This window comes from Cupressus sempervirens, chromosome 3 (assembly GCF_028749045.1).
Source record: "Cupressus sempervirens isolate cs-2001-9-10 chromosome 3, ASM2874904v1, whole genome shotgun sequence".
In the NCBI taxonomy this organism is placed as follows: Eukaryota; Viridiplantae; Streptophyta; class Pinopsida; order Cupressales; family Cupressaceae; genus Cupressus; species Cupressus sempervirens.
The window spans coordinates 775,543,385-775,557,503 of record NC_143120.1 but is presented as its reverse complement, the minus strand read 5'-3'; positions in this window follow the sequence as shown (position 1 = coordinate 775,557,503).

The window sequence follows — 14,119 nt, the reverse complement described above, 5'->3', positions numbered from 1 at the left end:
TATAGAAGATGAGTGACAACATATTGATGTTGAGTGCCAATAAATATTATTAACAAAATATTTAATGAATTTCAGCCAACTATTTTGTTTTCTTGAATTCTACGAAGTGTGTGGAAGATAACTATGATGAGTTGGTGACACAAAATTCAAGGTAAACCATTTTGAAGTGAATGCAAGGAAGATTATAAAAGAAGTTTCTAGAGGAACCAAATAGAAAAGTGGGTAGATTCATTGTATCCTACCTAACCCTAAAATAGATGATTGTGGTTAAGTGACAAAATATCTTAATTCTCTATTTATAGAGAGAGATGGTTAGAAGAAAAGGTTGTCATGTGCAAGAACCTAAGGAAGACAATAAGCCTAGGGTATTTCTTCATTCATTGGCCAAATAGAAGTGACTATAGTTTGCATGCAAAGCAAGAAGGCTTAAGTATATGAATTCTTGAAGGGTGAACAAGCTATCAGAGCTAAACTATGTGAAGGGAAAGTAGAATGGAGGACTAAAATAGAGATCTATATCTACAAGTGAGTTGTAATTTATTATTAGATCAAGCCTTACTATTACTTTCTAATCATTGTATTGGTCTAGGATAAATCCTTCAGATTAAGGTTGACCTAATAGTTATTTGTAAATCCTTTAATTAGATGACATTCTAATGGAATGGTCTAAAGTCCTCTAACAAGGATCACTCCTAATAGAGTGATTGAAATCATCTAACCAGGTCATATTTAAAAGTGTGTATTATAACCTTTAACAGGGTTGGCCTTTCATAGGGCATCAGTTTAGAAGAGTGAGAATTAGTAGCATGTTACTAGTGATTTTTCCCAAATTGGATTTCCATGTAAAATACTTGTGTTAAATGTGTTATAGAATCTATTATGTTTCATGTTTACATTTATGCAAAGTTTTTTTTGTCGGATACAATTGTCTAATTGTGTATTATCTTTGATGTTACACAAATTTCATATCAGTTGGTAGTCTGTGCTTATCGAGCTTAGTTGGTTAGCAAGGCAATTTTCTTTATCTATCGAGCAATTGTGGAGATTACTTTGTGAAGTCAGTATCTACTAAGCTCACTCAAGCATCAAAGGAGATTATGGTAGAAAGAAGTGTTAACTGAGCTCACATAATTAATGAAAGTTGGTCAGAGTTAGTGATCACAGATTTCTCTCAGTTGCCAAAGGATTTTGCAAGTTTGTAGTATTAACCAAGCTTCTATTGGTTAACATAGGAAATCATTTCAAGATCAATGTTTACCAAGTAGGGTCGGTCAATGAAGTATTTTGTTAATTTGAGAAATGAAGTTTAATTATTTCAAGTATTGATTCTAGCCGACTACGGTAATGATTATTAGTCATTGTAATTTGTAATTGAGCCGACTTGATAATTTGTATGGTATAAATATAAGGTCAAGTTAAGATTCTAAAGTATGAGTGAGTATGCAAGTTTTTTGATTGATTGAGAAGGAAAGTGTGAGCAAACTTGAAGGATGGTCAGATATCCTTAAGGAGCAACAAAGTTCTATTCGACCAGGAAGGATCTAGCATGAAGCAAGAATAAAGATTTGTAGTCAACAATTCAGTTGCATCTCATTCAGGTCATTTCATTGTTACTTTCTTACCATTGTAGCAATGATTCCAAAATCTCTTAGTAGAGTTGGTTTAACAACCAGTTGTGAATCCTCTAACAAGGTGATAGTTCCATTGAATTGTTTTAAAACCTCTTGCAAGGCCACTCCTAACAAGGTGATTAAATCCTCTAACAAGGTCACACCTAATAGTGTGTTTTGTAACCTTTAACCAGGTTGGCTCCTAACAGAGCTCACTTTAGAAGAGTGAAAATTAGTAGCTAGTTACTTGGTGGTTTTTCCCATATTGGGTTTCCATGTTAAATCCTAGTGTTTCATGTGTTCATTTTATTTCTTTTATGCTTGCAAGTTAATCACTACGAATGTTTAAGATCGCTAATAAGTAGATTACACTACTTTTACCGAGTTACAACAATTTCCTTGTGTTTACCAAATAACAATAGTAATTAGTTTTACCATCCAAGGGATCTAAAATATTTTTGTGGTAACTAATTCATCCTCCCCCCCCCCCCCCCCACCCTCGCCCCCCACTATCTCAGTTACTCCATCTATATTTCCAATAGTTTTGACCTAGGATAGTAACTTCCAAAGTTTAAGCATTGTATGATTTAATGAATGCATGCATAACAAGGTGATGCAATGGAACCAAGTAGAAGGAATGAAAAAGGTTCCTATAATCCTCTTCATTGAAGGTTAAGGAACAATGAGTGTCCTTGTTAAGCCAATCAGCCCCAAAACACCTATCACAAGTGCTTGATAAGATGGTAATGGTTATCACAACCCAACCACTCCTAGGAATCCCCAATCACAAGGAAAACCTATCACAAAGACAACTAATCACTAGTTTCTCTTAAGGGTATTGCAAGGCTTATTTGACACAAAATCGCTTAAGCACAAATAAGGACCAAGGGTGACTTCTAAGCATGGAAAGGGTCTGTTGGAAATGATTGAAAAGATCATGATGAAAATTGTTGGAATGATCATATGGAACTAGTAAAGAATGTTCTCAATCATTATTTTGTCATTGATGTCAAACTTGTTACTTGCAGGAATGACAATTGCTTTAGTGATCCAAATACTATCAATTAGTTGATTGACAAGGAGGAGGCAATCAATAAGATGTAACTAGAACACCTAGAGAAAGGTTGAAGTTATGATGTTGTAATGAAGTCCAAGGATTAGCTAAGCCATTGATGAAAAAGTGTATTGATGACATACTCTAAGACACAGAGAATAGGCACATTGAAACATATCAAAGATGTAAAGTTTTAGCTAAGTCATTTGTAAAGACTAACTAAAATCATTAAGGAACTGAACAAATTCCTAGTTGAAGATGAGCAAGTGCCAAGTGAATTTTAGATGCCGAGAAGAATCAAGTGCTGAGCAGAATCAAGTGCCGAGTGTCGAACAAAACCAAGTGTCGAGTGCTAAACAGAATCAAGTACTAAGTGCCAAATAGAATCAAGTGCTGAGCAAAATCAAGTGCTAAGTAGACTCAAGTGTCGAGCAGATACAAGTGCCAAGTAACACAGAGATGCCAAGCATCAGTAAACCAATAGTGCCGAGTTGCTGCATTATTTCAAAAATTGAAGATTTGTCAGATCTAAGCCAATAGGTTTGTTATCTAGAAATCTATAAATTAAATGGAAGATAAGAATGATGAGTTGGTGGAACAGAACACCATGTAGAACATTTTTGGAGAATACAACTGGACTCTGGATGAAGTTTTCTAGATAAGAGCAAGATGTGGGGTAGATACATTGTATCCTACCTAATCCATTTGAAACCCTAAAGTTGGAAAGGGAGAATCAAGTGGAAAAGGCAAACCAGATTTCTATTTAAGGAGTCATAAGGTCATGAAGCAAAGAGAGGAGAAGGTGGTTGAGCATAAAAGCATGAAGTGCTGAAGAAGGTGCTAAGGAGAAGAAAGCATAGAAACTCTATTTGGATAGACGACCACAAGGATGATTGCATTGGTATGATGAGTAAGAAGACTGAAGGAGATGAAGCTTGAGATGACAAGCTATAAGAACTGAAGTGATTAAAAGCCAAGCAAAAGGACTGAACTAAAGAGTGATATGAAATCTACAAAGTATGTTGTAAGTTGTATCAGATCAACAATCCATTATTGTTACTCTCTAACAATTGTAACAGTTAGTTTAAATCCTATGGACTTAGGTTGGTTTAATAGCCATGTTGTAAATCCTTTAATAGGGTGACATTCCAAGTGAATGTTCTAAAGTCCTTTGATCAGGCCCATTCCTAACAGTTTGGTGAAATCCTCTTACAAGGTCACATTTAACAGTGTGTTGTAAGCCTTTAACAGGGCATCACTTTAGAAGAGTGAGAATTAAGTAGCATGTTACTGGTGGTTTTTCCCAAATTGGGTTTCCACGTATATCATTGTGTCATGTGTTGATCTTGCATGTTTTATTCGTGCGTGTTGATTTTTTGTAACTTGCTAAGATGGTTGATTTAAGTTTGGATGGATGAAAAGTTTATAGACTCATTATAAGTAGAGAAAAAGTATTATTAGGGCATTTGGACCTTGAATAACTGATTCACCCCCCCCCCCCCCCCCTCTTAGTTATTCTAAAGAATTCTAACAATTGGTATTAGAGCAAACTTTTGATTCAATTTAAAGGGAGTATAAGCAGAAAAGATCAAAATGCCTAAGAGATAAGTTCCCAAGCTCAACAAAGACAACTTTGTTGCATGGAAAAGTTTGATGAAGCTAAATCTTGGATCCATAGGAGATTATGCCCAAAATTCAATTGTTACTAAACATGTTGATCCAACTGGTACTCTTACTATAGAAGATATGAAAAAAAAACAAGAACACAATCAGACAATGCTGGAGATTGCTTCTGCACTCAACTATGTTGAATTTGATGATATCAAACGATGTGACATTGCATTCAAAATGTGGAAAGCCCTATCAGACATCTATGGAGGAGATCAGAATGTACAAAGAGCAAAAAGAGAAAGCCTTAGAGGAAAATTTGATGATATGAAAATGGAGGAAAATGAGAATGCTGCTCAGTATGGCGCAAGAATAAAGGAAGTGGTAAGTGCAATAAGATGTTTGAGTGGTCAATTGGATGAAGATACTATTAATAGTAAGTTCTTAAGAACCTTTCTCCCTATCTATGCTATTAGAGTATTAGCAATACAAGAACTAAGATGTGTACCAGGAAACAATCTAAGTTTTGAAGGAATAGTGGGTAGACTCACTACTTTTGAGCTGTCTAACTTTGACAACTACAGACCTGAGAATGTTGAATCTGCTTTCAAAGCTAAGCTATCACTAAAAGATGTTGAACAACTGAAATCAAAGAAGGGAAGAAAGATCAAATATGTATCCACCAACAATAGCACTGATAAGGAAGATGTGGAACAATTGGAAGCTTTGCTAGCTAGAAGATTTCATAGAGGCAAAGGAAAATTCAAAGGTAAGATGCCTATCATTTATTTCAATTGCAATGAAGTAGGTCATATTGCTATCAGGTGTAAACAGAAAAATGATTACAAGGAAGGCAACAAATACAAATTCAAAAGAGATGATGATAAGAGAGATTACAAATACAAAGGAAAGAAATGTTATATTGCTAAAGAGAATTCTGATGATAATGATGATGAATTTGTTTATGTAGCCATGAAGGACCAATCTGATGAAGAAGAACCTACAACACTGATAACATGTATGAACAAGAATGACAAATGGATCACAGACAGTGGATGCTCACATCACATGATAGGAGACAAAAGTAAGTTTGTTAACTTTACTCAGTATGATGGAAATAGTGTTAGATTTGGTAATGATGCTCCATGTCAAATCAAAGGAAAAGGTTCCATTAAGCTCATAGAGAAAATTTCATGTGATAATGCATACTATATTGAAGGATTAAACTACAATTTGTTGAGTGTCTCACAGTTAGGCAATGTAGGATGCCAAGTAGAATTTGGAAACAAAACTACAAAAATCTATGATACTGATGGTAAATTGATAGGAAAAGAAGATCAAACAAGAAGTAATCTATTTTACCTTGATATGGATGATGTTTCTTGTTTTATTGCAAAATTTGATGATGAATGGTTATGGCATAGAAGGCTATGTCATGTCAACCTTGAAAATCTGGTCAATATCAGTAAAATGAAGAAAGTCACAGATTTACCAAAATTGAAGAAGCCTGATAATATCATGTGCAAACAATGTCAACTAGGAAAGATGACAAAGTCAAGTTTCAAAAGCAAAAACTATACATCTAAAGAAGTACTTGAGTTAGTTCATACTGACTTATGTGGTCCAATGGAAGTACAAAGCTACAAAGGAGATAAATACATAATGTTGTTTGTTGATGACTATTCCAGGATGATGACTGTTATGTTCTTAAAAAAAAAATCTAATGCTTTTCAAATGTTTAAGAGGTATGTGGCTAGAGTTGAAAAGGAAACAGGAAAGAGCTTGAAATGCCTAAGATCAGACAGAGGTGGTGAATTCACATCAAATGAATTCGAGATATTTTGTAATGACAAAGGAATCAAAAGACAAACGTCAGCTCCTAGAACTCCCCCACAGAATGGAATTGTTGAAAGAAGAAATAGATCTGTGATTGACTGTGCCAGAACATTAATGATGGAAAAGATTGTTACTCTAAAATACTGGAGAGAAGCTATAAGTGTAGTTTTTCATACACTAAAATGAGTACAAGTCAAGAAAGGTACAAATACAACACCTTTTGAATTATGGTATGGTCACTCACCCAATGTAAAACATTTCAAAGTGTTTGGTTGCAAATGCTTTATCCTTAAAGATGCTAAAAATGGAAAATTTGATGCAAAAAGTGATGAAGGCATATTTCTTGGTTACTCCACTAGAAGTAAGGCATACAAGTGTTTGAATACTAACACTAACAAAATTGTGGAAAATGCAAATGTAAACTTTGATGAGCATATAGAAGTCCAAGCTGAAGAACCAAAGAAAATGAATGAATACAGAACCTTTGTGTATTCTTATGAAGGAATGCCTGTTGATGAGGATGCTGTCAATAAAATTGAAACTCAACAACAAATTTTAGTCTCAGCCGAGTCACAACCAGTATATACCAAGTTACATTCAAAAGCTGAGTTGCAGAATGAAGGAAATCCACAATCTGATACTGAAGTCAGTACACATGAAAGAGATGAAGAACAACCTAACAATGAAGTGCATAGTAATCCTAAATTTGAAAGATCAAACATGGAAACAAGGACAAAACCAAGATTATCCAAATATGTAAAAAGAAATCACCCTGCTAAATAGATTATTGGTGACAAAGATGCAAGACCAATAACAAGGAATAGACTAAGACATGAATCATGTCTGATTATCAAATCTGAACCTAAAATAGTATATGGTGCATTATAAGATGATGACTGGTATAAAGCTATGGAAGAAGAAATTTATCAAATAAAGAACAACAAAACCTAGAGTTTGGTTCCCAGACCAGTTGACAAGAATGTGATTGGCACCAAGTGGGTATTTAGGAACAAGCTAGATGAGAATGGTGAGATTACTAGAAACAAAGCTAGACTAGTATGCAAGGTTTATGCTCAAGAAGAAGGACTAGACTATGGGGAAACATTCACCCCTGTTGCTAGAATGGAAGGAGTAAGAACTTTACTTGCATATGTTTCATATAAAGATTTCAAAATTTATCAGATGGATGTAAAGTTTGCTTTTTTAAATGGTATATTGGAAGAAGAAGTCTATATTGAACAACCAAAGGGATTTGTTGATGAGAACAATAGGGATATGGTTTGTAAATTACATAAAGCACTCTATGGTCGGAAACAAGCACCCAGAGCATGGTATGTGTTGGTGCTCAAAATTGCAGCCCTTATTTTGAGCACTATTGAGAAATTAAGCCCTATGAATGCCCATAATTGCATGTGTACCCGACTGTACCTATGAGCCCCCTGAGGTGTTTAATGTTTCTAGCACCTTGCATTCAGCATTTCTAAGTGTTCCATGATGTTGAATTGATATTCTTAGCTGTTTGGTGAAGTCCTATTTCAAGCATTTGTCAAATTTGCAATTCTGTCCTAGTGTCAAATAGCGACAGGAGGCTGTGTTTGCCAATGAATATCTCGCACCTAGAGATGTGTCATGACTTGCCACTTTGAGATTATCTAGTGTCCATACCTGAGAATCTATGTTTTATATTTTGAGTCATTTTGAGTTCGTTTGTCTAGGTTTTGAATCCCTCAAAGTTGGTCATTCACTGTTTTCATGCTGATGCACTTTGTACACAATTCTAGGAAGCCCTATTTGACGAGTAATAACTTTGATCCAGTTGACTAAAATGCTAAATTTCCTTTTTTGTTGCATGGTAGATGTCAGATACTTTCTATGTTTCAATTTTTAAGTCTTGATGAATCCATTTGATCAGTTTTCAACTGCAATTTATGACTTTTTACTGGTGTCAGCATTTGCAGATTTATCAGGACCCCTGTTCGAGACGTTATAACTCCTGATCCGTGATAGGTAAGATCGAATGATTTGTTCTCCTGTATTGTCCACTAAAACTACTCCAAGTGTGTCAGTTTTCAAATCTTGACAAATTCATATGCACACTTTTTTGGGTCAATTCCTTTTCCAAAAATTGCTTTTCTATCATTTTTCTAGTCAGTAAATCCAAGTAGCTCACTTTGACTGATTTCCATTTGCGTCCTGTTATTCCTCATGAGCCCAAATCTCATATTCATACTCATCTCATGATATTGATTTAATGCCCCATTTTTTATCTTCCCATGTGCCCATTTGTCCAGTTTTCCAGGCCATTTCCAAACCTACTTTCCAGTTTTCTAACATGTTTATCTGCAGGTGATTTTAAGTTGGCAACTTCAGTGGTCAATATCTTTTGACCCTGATGGTGTCATGCAACGAGATCTAGTAGGCCTATTGAATGCATCAGAGAGATGATATATCATGAGTTTCAAAGCTTTGCTAGATGTTTATAGTAGCTTTTAAAGGCATTCAATAGACCTCCTAGCATGAAATTCACAGTTTGACAGGAAGTGTTAAAATGAGTTTCAAATTGATTGTTTAAAAGTCAAATTTGATGTGAATCAATATCAAGTCACCAGTGGATTAATTTGGAGTATTAGTCATCCGAAAATGAAAAAAAATTTAGCCGAGCCCACTCTGGGGCTCGACTAATTGCATCAGATTCTAGTGTAGGTGTGGTGTTGCTTATGAGAGACATTGTCTTGTGCCAATGCAAACAGAGGATGATCTTTGACACTAGTGAGTCAAGGCTCAATGCATCTCATTATTATATCTGTCAAACCTAATTGGAATATTGATAGTTAACACTATACATGGATCAATCATGACTAGTACAAATTGGATAGAAGTTGAGTATGAACGTCTCTCTTTGCTAGTTGACAAAGATTCCATGTACAAATAGGAAGGATGTACTTTACAAATCAAATATTGATTATTAAATTGTTTAAATTAAACCATATATGTTTCCTTCCAAAGTAAGTAGGAAATAAAAAAGGAAAATACACGCAATGAAAGAAAGAACTTATGCATGGAGAAGAAGATAATTTCAAGTCTCAAAGACATTGAGACACTGATTGGCAACAAATGCGATGGTGTCATTCACCAGCTAAAGAGAGCCCAAGGTAGCTTGCGAAGGGCAAAACATGCCAAGACACGTCAAACAAAGGGAACTCTCACAGAACCTGCAACACATTGGGAAGAAAAGCCATAGGTCCGAATAAGATGGAGCAGTAAAAAAAAGGGGTCACGTCCAAGTAGAATTGAAGTCAGTAACATTTCACCATGTTTTAAAAGACCACCAAGGGCCATTTGTGAATAAAAGACCACGTCCATGACCTGCAGAAGTAAGGAGGAAGTTGCAGTCAATTGCATTCAATGTAGCAGGTGAGAGTTTTTAGTAAGGAAGCCGCACCATTAAAAAGGATGAACCTGCAATTTTTAAAGGAATCCACCATCATCAAAAGAAAAATTGCAGAGGACATCTCAACCAAACCACAGAAGAGAGCATTATCAGAACAAGACAATGACCACACCTAAAAAGGAGCCATTGCAAGTAGCAAATGAGAAGCTGTTAGCATCAGATAAAGAAGTCTGCATTATGAGAAGTCAGCGATCAAGAAGATAGCACACAGAAAGAAAATCAAATCTATTGTTAGTGAAAAGGCATCAACCAAGAAACGAAAGACCAAAAATCTTGAAGGTGAGGCAGACATGGATAGGGTCAAGGGCTCAAAGAAAAAATTGAAGACTAAACATTTGAAGATGAGGTGGTTCCTTACAAAGTCTACGCCATAAGGAAACTCACTCAAGCATCATGCCAAAGGGCCACCCATGCTAAGGCAGCAGCAGATGGAGATGCTATGAAAGAAGGTTGCAGGGATATATTGAAAATAAATATCCCACATTGGGGAAGCGATAGCTTTCCAATCTATTTAAATACAATTTTAAACATAAGCCATAGTGTCTCGTGGTAAGCGCTTTTGAAAGGCAAAGGTGCAGCTTCTAAGTGGGTCCCATGGAGCCGACCCAGGTCACGTTAGCAAGATACAAGCCAAATTTTGAATGGAAATGCATTAACTCTAATATGGCGAAGGTGTGCAGGATTGCGACACATGTATTGATCTTGTGGCAATCGTTACCTTGCCATGCGAAGGGGCTCACTAGTTAACTATAGCGAGATAGCAAGGCTGATGTGGCAGCAAGTTTGGGAGATGATGATGTGGAACGAGTTCCAAGGTAGATGATAAGGTGGTAGAGGATGACACGTTTCGTTCTATTGCTATGTCATCAAGGACGTGGAGGTTGTTGAGTCAAATAGTGACATAGCGAGGGAGAATCAGGAAATGACATGTAGCAAGTGGTCACCGAGCAGTTGGTGACATGGTGGATGATACGGATCGAGTAGCCAATCAGGAAGTGCCATGTGGTGCTAGTCAAAACAATTTGACCTCGAGTACTGTGGGGTGAAGGGAAATTTGAAAATAATAAAAATTTCTTTTTTATTTTTCATTTTCAGATTGGACATGCATTATTTTTTTTAAAATCAAAAGGGCTTTTTATAAAGTTTGAACCTTAGCATATTTTTAAATTTTTTGAAATTTAAAATAGTCAAAGTTGCAACAAGGTTTTATAGTCAGGGGAGGCATTTTTCAAAATGAGATTCAGGGGGTTTCCTGAAGGCCAGATAGGCATTATTATATATCGCCGAAATCGGGAGAAGATGAAATTTTTGATTCTAGAGTCAATTTTTGCACAGGTATCAATCAGTTTGAGCTACACAAGGTTTTCTATCAGGTACCTGAATTGCAACCATATTCAAACCAGGAAGTTTAGTTTTGATTTTTTGTCAAGATAATGACCTGAATATCAGTAGAAGGCAATGGAAATGTAGTTAGGGTTGAATTTGTTCAGATTTACTTAGTAAAAACTCATCTTCACTAGCATTTTCATGGGGCAATCAGATATTCTAGTGACTTACCAAGTTTTCATCATTAAGCAGAGATATTTTGCAAATCAGTTGCAGATAATGATGAAACAAGATTAGATCAAAATGGGAGATGGAAGAAAGAATTTTTTTAGTTACAGAGGATTGCATTTCAAATGGACATTTGTCATGTGAAGATCAGATCCGAGATTCTTTCCTTTGCTATATCTTTCTATCTTTCATTGTTTCAGGGGTTCCAGTTTTTGCACTGAGAAACCATTCTTCAGCATTTCTTCTTGTATTGAATAGAATTTTGAGTTTTATGCAAATAGTATATGTTTGTTAGGTGATTTATGAAGTATTATGTACATCTTTCATGTATTTTATTTCAAGGAAAGCAAATAAAGAGCGGCAATGGTTTCAAATTCAGTCTGAATCTTGTCTCCTATTTGTGGAATTGTAATCTTTTCTAGTTTATGATTAAAGACCATAGATTAGGTTGCATCTCATTTAGTGATGTATGTGATTGAAATACCTTGCTTATGGAACCAAGAGCCATATAAACACTTGGTTTTTATCACAGGGTTTACTAATTTCATGATGGGATATTTTGAGTACGAGATTCATTTTGATGCAGATGTCAGTTCACAAAGTGAAGGATAGATCAGGGATCTTGATGTAGAGATATGTTTGAGATTTCCAGGAGATGTATGGTTATAATTCATTTAATTTCCCAATAGATAAGGCACTGATCACAGATAGGATCATTAAATTTTTTTGCTCATACCTGGGTCTTGCTATCATCAATCTATTAAATCATTTTCATTTTATGTTGAAAGGTATTCAAAATATAACCTGTACTTAGCTTTCCAGTTTCATGAGTCATGTCCTTAGCTATTTCATACTTGTGATCTCATGGTTAAGCATAGAAGAATTAGGAGTTTTTATCTGCATTAAATAGATTCAGGGATATGTTTTGCACTGGTACAGTATCAATTGAATCTCAGGTCTACCCACCTAGGTTTTGTAGAGCCTGAAGAAGAAGAAGGGTCATGCCTTATAGTTGGCCTAGTGTCTGAATGGATGTGTTGATAATGGGAGTTAGCTACCCCTAAATATGTTTTGTTCTCATTAGGGTAATTGGAAACGGGTAACATTTTCAAACACCAACAATATGAGAGACTTCACAAGTATTTAGTAGAAATAGCATTTGAAAGAACTGATGATAATAGCAACATGTACATCAAATTAGATGAAGGTAAGTATATTATTGAATCTAAAATCTTTATGGATGACATAGTGTTTGGAGGAAAGGAAGTGCTTTACAAAGGCTTTGCTGACAAAATGAAACATGAGTTTGAAATGTCTATGTTTGGAGAGATCAAATTTTTTGTTGGATTGCAAGTACATCAACTAAAACATGGTATATTTGTGACTCAATCAAAGTACATCAAAGAGATACTTAAAATGTTTTGATTGGAGGAGTCCAAACTAGTCAGCACACCAATGGCAACAGGAAATAAGCTATCCAAAAATGATGAATCAGCTGAAGTCAATCAAAAAATGTACAAATCCATGATTGGAAAACTACAATATGTTTTACATAGTAGCTAGATTCTCTACTAATCCCAAAGAAAATCATCTTATAGCAGTAAAAAGAATAATGAGATATCTTAAAGGAACTGATAACTTTGGTCTATACTACAAAAAGAATGGAAAGTTTGAACTCAATGCATATACAGATGCAGATTAGGGAGGCAACATTGATGATAGAAAAAGCACAAGTGGAGGTGCATTATTTTTTGGTAAAAGGCTAGTTACTTGGACTAGCAAGAAACAAACATGCACATCCTAGTCCATTGCAAAATCAGAGTATGTGGCAGCTGCAGTCAATTGCACAAACATTGTGTGGCTCACACATCTATTGATAGGAATGAAAGAAGAGGTAACAAAACTTGTGATACTATATTGTGATAATACAAGTGTTATAAACATATCCAAAAATCTAGTAATGCATGCAAAAACCAAGCATATTGCAATCAAGTATCATTATGTCAGAGAATTGGTAGAAGACAAACAAGTGAAGTTGGAATACATTCACACAAAGGAACAAATTGCAAATATCTTCACCAAACCATTGCCCAAGGATGCTTATGAATATCTTAGAGGCAAGTTGGGGGTAATACCCCTAACTCAAGCAACTTAAAGCAACAAGGATGCTACCCTGCATCAATAGGAACAAATCATTGAAATATCAGAAGAATGATGCAGAGGATGATAGCAGGAGCAAAAACTCTGAATTAGTCACAAGCATGGTGATAGAGGGAGAAAACATCAAGAAACCAAAGCTTATACTTTGCATGTTAAAGATGCTACATCTTTGGCATTTATGTCAAAGAGGGAGAAATATGCAAAAACCTAATCAATACAGAGCAAGAGGGAGATATATATGAAAGTGGGAGATATATGAGATCAGTAGTAAGGATGCAAGCAGCCAGGAAAAGTAGCAGACAACGTATACAATCTTGATGGTAACTAAGTTGATCAATTGATCAGTTTGGTTTTGCCATCAATGCAAAAGAGGGAGATTGTTGGAAATGATTGAAAAGATCATGAGAAAAATTGTTGGAATGATCATATGGAACTGGTAAAGAATGTTCTCAATCATTGTTTTGTCATTGATGTCAAACTTGCTACTTGCAGGAATGACAATTTGTTTAGTGATCCAAATACTATCAATTAGTTGATTGACAAGGAGGAGGCAATCAATAAGATGTATCTAGAACACCTAGAGAAAGGTTGAAGTTATGATGTTGTAATGAAGTTCAAGGATCAGCCAAGCCATTGATGAAAAAGTGCATTGATGACATACTCTAAGACACAGAGAATAGGCACATTGAAACATATCAAAGATGTAAGGTTTTAGATAAGTCATTTGTAAAGACTAACTAAAATCAATAAGGAACTGAATAGATTCCTAGTTGAAGCTGAGCAAGTGCCGAGCAGAATCAAGTGCCGAGTGTCAAATAGAATCAAGTGTCGAGTGCTGAACAAAAT